Here is a 6,000-nt window from a genome sequence, read left to right as displayed (position 1 = left end):
TTTACATCAGTATCTGTAAGGCAAAACCAGGAGTGGGGGATAAATACAGAAGTGGCGCACGTGTTTCTATTATACTTTTCCTCTGATTGTTCCACTCCTGGTTTCGTCTTACAAATACTGAGGTAAAATACTGACCAAATACTGAATGTGTGAACGTGGCCAAATAGGTGCGTGTTCTATCCATGAAAAACACAGAAAGAACTCGTATATGAAAAAAAAATGAAGTCTGAATGAGGCCTAACACTGACAGGCTGTGATAATACATTGCACTACATAAGCAGTACAGTGTATTATCTATGTGATCAAAGGATCATATGTTCAAGTCCTATTGGGGAACTAATAAATAATGCAAAAAAAAATTAAGTTATGTTTTAAATAAAGAATAAAAAAATAAAATCCCAGTTTTTTCCAATAAAAAATGTTTTAGGCTTTATTCACACAAGTGTTTTTGATCAGTATTTCTATGACAAAACCAGGAGAGTCAATGTTTTAATTCTGGTTTTCCTCTGTATGTTCCACTCCTGGCTTTGACATATAAACACTGATGAAAAATACTGACCAAAAACTGATGTGTGAATGAGCCCTTAATCTGGAAGAAAGCAGACACCCCCAAAAAATGACTCATTTTTGATATTTCTGTGTCCGTTTCAACACATACTATAAAGCTATATTATTTGTTAACCCGCACACTAAAAAAATCTCTTAAAACAATGGCAGAATTGCATTTTTTTTTTTGCTATTTCACCCTATTTGGACTTTTTTTTCACCCATTTTACAGCACATCGTATGGTAAAGTGAATGGTTTGATTCAAAGCTGCAAAAAAACAAAGCGCTCGTGAGGCTACTTGTACGGCAAATAAAAAAAAAAGTTTTGGCTAGTAGAATGAAAGGAAGAAAAAAAAACCCCGAAAACCCCAAAATGGAAATTCACTCAATCCTGAAAGGGTTAAAAAACACAAGTTGTGAGATGTAAATGGCTGCAGAATCCATAGCAAGTCTACCAGGTTTGAAAAATACCTAAAATTAGAAAAAGTTGTCTTTTTTTTTTGTATATAGGCAAAAAAAGGTTTCTGTTCACTGACAGCAATAAGAGATGATGAGAAATGTAATTAGCAGCTGAAATCTTGCAGAGGTTTTCGCTATACTGCACTTCACCCTCCAGCCATCAGGTGTCGCACTAGAATTCTGCCTACACCTCATCTCGGTTTCCAAGCTTTAATGACAGCGATTCTTACTGACACCTTAAAGGGAAACTACAACTCCCGGGATCCTCCGCGAACATTCTCCAGCCAATAAGAGAATACGAAATTTTTTTTTTTTTTTTTTTCACTGGCGCTGCCGGGGCGCGCGGGCGGCTTTTGTGTGAGGAGGAAGCGGGCGGTGGTGACCCGGACACACCCGGAAAAATCCTGGAACGTACCGGGGGGGAGGGAGGGGGTATTTAGTCACCCGGGAGCCGACAACCGGAAGCCTCACACGACGCCAGGACCCCCCTGGGCAATAAAACACCGGTCACCCCCTCCCCTTTCCCCCTGAAATTAAGGCCCCGCTTCATAACTGCTCACACCGGGTGTACACCCGCCGGAAACGGCACCTCCCCCTGTGGGAGGATTAACTTCTACCGACACCCGAATAAAAGGACAGTCGCCATTTTATGTCGGACGAGGATCACCCGAAATATTGGTGCGGACGCCCGGAATATTCCTCTCATCAGCCCGGATATTACGTCACACGCCCGGCAGCTACGGTCACCCGCGGGTTCTTGTCCGAGACACCCGGATCTAGAATGGAACAAACTGAAGGTGATGACGGGTGTAACGGGCGTCTATGGGGGAGGGGCCGGGCCGCAGAGCTGACACTGCTGGGGGGAGGGGCACAGGGATGGCAGCAGGGGGCGCCGGGGTCCTGCTCTCTGACCCTGGCATGTGTGTGTATGGGGGGGCACAGGGATGGCAGCAGGGGGTGCCCGGGTCCTGCTGTCTGACCCTGGGATGTGTGTGTATGGGGGGCACAGGGATGGCAGCAGGGGGCATCGGGGTCCTGCTCTCTGACCCTGGCATGTGTGTGTATGGGGGGCACAGGGATGGCAGCAGGGGGCACCGGGGTCGTGCTCTCTGACTCTAGGATGTGTGTATGGGGGGGCACAGGGATGGCAGCAGGGGGCGCCGGGGTCCTGCTCTCTGACCCTGGGATGTGTGTATGGGTGGGCACAGGGATGGCAGCAGGGGGCGCCGGGGTCCTGCTCTCTGACCCTGGGATGTGTGTATGGGGGGGCACAGGGATGGCAGCAGGGGGTGCTGGGGTCCTCCTCTCTGACCCTGGGATGTGTGTGTGTATGGGGGGCACAGGGATGGCAGCAGGGGGTGCTGGGGTCCTCCTCTCTGACCCTGGCATGTGTGTATGGGGGGGGCACAGGGATGGCAGCAGGGGGCGCCGGGGTCCTGCTCTCTGACCCTGGCATGTGTGTATGGGGGGGCACAGGGATGGCAGCAGGGGGCGCCGGGGTCCTGCTCTCTGACCCTGGAATCTGTGTATGGGGGGGGCACAGGGATGGCAGCAGGGGGCGCCGGGGTCCTGCTCTCTGACCCTGGAATCTGTGTGTATGGGGGGGCACAGGGATGGCAGCAGGGGGCGCCGGGGTCCTGCTCTCTGACCCTGGGATGTGTGTATGGGGGGGCACAGGGATGGCAGCAGGGGGCGCCGGGGTCCTGCTCTCTGACCCTGGGATGTGTGTATGGGGGGGGCACAGGGATGGCAGCAGGGGGTGCTGGGGTCCTCCTCTCTGACCCTGGGATGTGTGTATGGGGGGGCACAGGGATGGCAGCAGGGGGCTCTGGGGTCCTGCTCTCTGACCCTGGGATCTGTGTGTATGGGGGGGGGGGGGGCACAGGGATGGCAGCAGGGGGTGCTGGGGTCCTCCTCTCTGACCCTGGGATGTGTGTATGGGGGGGCACAGGGATGGCAGCAGGGGGTGCTGGGGTCCTCCTCTCTGACCCTGGGATGTGTGTATGGGGGGGCACAGGGATGGCAGCAGGGGGTGCTGGGGTCCTCCTCTCTGACCCTGGGATGTGTGTATGGGGGGGCACAGGGATGGCAGCAGGGGGCTCTGGGGTCCTGCTCTCTGACCCTGGGATCTGTGTGTATGGGGGGGGGGGGCACAGGGATGGCAGCAGGGGGTGCTGGGGTCCTCCTCTCTGACCCTGGGATGTGTGTATGGGGGGGCACAGGGATGGCAGCAGGGGGTGCTGGGGTCCTCCTCTCTGACCCTGGGATGTGTGTATGGGGGGGCACATGTTCTAGGAGCGTCAGTTTTGCTGCTGCTGGGGATCGTCCTGTATCCTCACTGTGTGTATGGGCTGTACACAGGGGGTGTGTGAGATCATAGATATATCATTTTTTATTTATTGCTGCTGGATTTTTATCACCTGTGAGTGTGATATATATATATATATATATATATATATATATATATATATATATATATATATATATATATATATATATATATATATATATATATATATATATATATATATATATATATATATATATATATATATATATATACTCACTCGCAGCGCTGTCTATAATTTGTTTCTTGATTTGTGTACAGGAGCAGTGTATCAGGCCCCGGAGGCCGGCACCGGTGTGTGCAGTGCTGCTGCCTTCCTATATGAAGACCTATAGCTAAATATATATCACACAAACGTGTGTGTGTATAAAAAAAAAAAAAAAAATAGACACATTTCAAATATATATTCTTCTTCTGCACACAGATCAATGTGTACTCAGCAATATATATATTATTGCGCCATTTAGATAGCGACTGGTAAAGGAGGAGAGGTGTATGTATGTATGTATGTATATATATATATAATCTATCTATCTCTGTGCACACTACATAAGCATACATCATATACACAAACTACAGTAACTGTAATAATAAACACAGCCATATAAACATGCAAACTCTTACTGTAGATAACCAATTACACATCCACATGTACACTGTATATACACATTTATAATCATAATGTTCAAAATCCATATATTGTCCAATCTGGCTGGATTCATGATAGAATCAGTCTCCCCATAAATAATCAGTGGATTACTCTCTTATCTCACATCTGGATCTGAAGCACCCAGAAAAAAACACTGGCAAAAGGCTATAATACTAAAAAATGATCCATTTTATTCATATTCAGTAAAACCACGAAGTGGCACAGAGTATTGTGCAAAGAGGATTGTCCAAATAATTGAAGGCAGTGGTAGAAAAACGATCAGTATACATTCATTGCGTCAAAATATTTAAGGTCCTGTTTGTATAGGGTAAAGGCTGCCAGCGCTGTTGCTGCTGATGAGCCCATATCAATTTAGACCATGAATTTGAGCACGATCGATATCTCAGTCAGACTTGCCCATATTGGGACACCACCACAAGCCGCCCCGACGCGCATTTCACACACACCAGAAGTGCTTTCTCAAGGGGAGAAAATGGCCAGCAATAGTAACTAGTAGAAGACCACGTGTACGTGTGTGTGTGTGTGTGTGTGTGTGTGTATATATATATCTATATCTTTATGTATTATGTACTTGCATCTCCATATTGTATTTTCCTTGCTTTACAGCTGATGTTTCGTCACATTGTATTATCTAGATCTTGCATTGTTTTGGCTGGAGCTACACGGTGACTTTGGCTGTGACATCTGTCGTGTGCCCAAAGTTTGCTAGGTGTTGCTGCGACAATTCAGCATAATACAGGTCAGTGGGGGTCTCATTGCCCACAACAAGAGGTCCATTGATTTACTGGTCACTGTCCCCTCGGGGTCGCAATGAGACCCCAATCACTTATATGGTGCTGCATTGTTGCAGCACCACCTGTTGTGTGACTGACGTTTGCTAGGTTTCGTGTTGTAGGCTGCACCTTAGTGTTACTGGGGCTGGAAGGTATTAACTCTGTATTTCCCAGCTCCTGTCCATGTTCTGACATAGACCCCAGGGTCCTCTGCCCACTCACCCCTCTATACGGTGCAGGAGACGCTGCTGACCTGCGGTGTGAGACATTACATGGATTGTCCAGGACCAAACTATTGCTATTTATTCTGTAAGATAAAGTGTTTTCAACATCTCGTTCACAATCCTCCTGCTGTGTTAACACTGCCGAGCTCAACAATGTTCTTTTATGCAGCACAAAATATCCTTGTTCTCGGCAGCACATCATTCTGTGTAATCAGGACTCGCTGCCGAGAACTGTGGCAGCCTGTGCGCGCTGATCTAGTACTGATCTCTGTGCAGATACGTTTGCTTTGGTCTGCCTGTGTGAACAGGCCTTCTAACATCCGCCGATCGGCTGGTGACGTACAGTACCTCTCGTTACATATCTGAGGGCGCTATGGAGTGGGCTTAGGAGCCGAGCCAACTTCATACCAGGCAAATGCCAGCTGTGTTACTTAGCCAATATTTGCCTATGACGGCAGCCCTGGTCGCTGTTAACTGTTCAGATGCCATGGCCTATCTCTGACAGCTGCATGTCCTTTGCTCATGCACTGGCTCCACCACCTGGATCATGGGGAGCAGCGGAGGACCTGCTGGTGGCTGCCACCTGTGTCCTCCCGTGAAGCTCGGCCATCGGTTGGCCTTCACGGGAGAGCCACAATTTTACTATGAACTGAAATGCAATAGTATTATAGTATGTGATTGAAAGATCGCAGGTTCAAAATGCATTGAAAGAAATAATTTAAAAAAAAAAAAAAACAACCCTCACTTAGTATTATAGACAGAATGTAAAAAAGTTACAAGTGTCCAAAGATGGCAACACGAAAAAAAAAAATATTATATAAAATGAACTACTAAAATAGAACAATGTCCCAAGTTTAGTATTGCCCTAGTCGTACTGGCCTGGAGAATCATGTTATCCAATCACTTTTATTTTATATATTTTAATTTCCCTTGGATGAATGTGATTAAAAACTAGAACTCGCAGCGCAGTATAACAGCGCA

The 6,000-nt window shown here is 47.6% G+C and overlaps 1 protein-coding gene across 6 annotated transcripts in view; it reads left to right on the top strand.

The window, feature by feature from the left end:
- The first annotated feature begins 1,298 nt into the window (after positions 1-1,298).
- Positions 1,299-6,000, top strand: part of NSD3 (nuclear receptor binding SET domain protein 3) — a 117,754-nt gene continuing 113,052 nt past the window's right edge. For all 6 annotated transcript variants that reach the window (XM_073653947.1, XM_073653946.1, XM_073653944.1 and 3 more), the window contains exon 1: positions 1,299-1,802. The gene's annotated coding sequence lies outside the window, so the exon portion shown is untranslated. The remainder of the gene's footprint in view (positions 1,803-6,000) is intronic.

The sequence above is a fragment of the Phyllobates terribilis genome, unplaced genomic scaffold (genome assembly GCF_046119375.1).
Source record: "Phyllobates terribilis strain yellow unplaced genomic scaffold, ASM4611937v1 Scaffold_11__3_contigs__length_659146591, whole genome shotgun sequence".
Taxonomy (NCBI): domain Eukaryota; kingdom Metazoa; phylum Chordata; class Amphibia; order Anura; family Dendrobatidae; genus Phyllobates; species Phyllobates terribilis.
This window is presented reverse-complemented; position numbering and strand designations above follow the sequence as displayed.